Raw genomic sequence first — 1,048 nt, forward strand, 5'->3', positions numbered from 1 at the left:
ATAAATATTAATTCTTGTTATTGGTTTGTAAGTCACAACCATTTAAATTTTTAATAAATACATTTTTTTTTGTCTCAAATTGTATTGTTATTTTATTTACAAATGTATACAAATATTGAAATATTATATGTTAAAGGAACACAGTTAAAAATTCAAAGATAAATAAATGTAGCTGTAATGGCATCCGCTCAAATTAAGTTGTTAAAATAGCGAAGAAACTTATTTCTTGTAATGTTAGCTGCATTCCTGCCTATATCTTCGCCTGGGTTATTAAATTCTGTTATTAAAATTAACGATTCAATATCGGTTGTAACTCTAGGCATGCATTCTCCAAAATTGCAGGCTATATTATGTAATACTGCTGTAGCAACAATAATACTTTGTGATGAAGTAATTTTTACATTTATTCCTGTAGCTAATATTGGAAACCGACGTTTCCAAACACCGTAACTTCTCTCAACAGTATTTCTAGTCCTAATTAATGACTCGTTATATTTAGCAACAGCTTCTTCATAAATACCAGAGGCTGGATCAATAACTGTGTTAGGGCTTCCAACCAAAGTCATAACATAGTTACGTTGTGCATAGCCACTATCAGCAACTAAAACGCAGTCCCTCATTTCGCCAATTTCTAATTTCCTTCGTATTTCTGAATTATTGAAAATAGTAGAATCGTGTGATGAACCAGGCCATCGAGCTACTATGTCTTGAATTTTTAAGTTTGCATCACAAATTGTCTGTACAAGAAAAAATTCTTTCTATTTCTATATACTTCTGCATTATCTCCTCCAGGTGATTTAATCTTGACGTGGGTACAGTCTAATGCACCAATAACCGTTGGAAATTTAGCTATGTTGTAGAAATCTTGTTTGACTTTTTTTAAATCATTTTCAATGTTGGGAAAATTGACAAACTGAGGACGTAATATAACAATGTTATGTGAAACAAGTTTCACAATACGACTTGCAGTCGATTTATGAATGCCAATGAAATCTCCACATACAATTAACATTGATCCTGTTGCATAATACCTCAGTGTTAGGAGCAC

General features: G+C 31.7%; 1 pseudogene; it reads right to left on the bottom strand.

Moving 5' to 3' along the window:
* Positions 1-178: 178 nt before the first annotated feature.
* LOC111035367 lies at positions 179-1,042 on the bottom strand (annotated as a pseudogene).
* Between the last annotated feature and the right edge of the window lie 6 nt (positions 1,043-1,048).

This window comes from Myzus persicae, unplaced genomic scaffold, assembly GCF_001856785.1.
Source record: "Myzus persicae strain clone G006 unplaced genomic scaffold, MPER_G0061.0, whole genome shotgun sequence".
NCBI classification, from domain to species: domain Eukaryota; kingdom Metazoa; phylum Arthropoda; class Insecta; order Hemiptera; family Aphididae; genus Myzus; species Myzus persicae.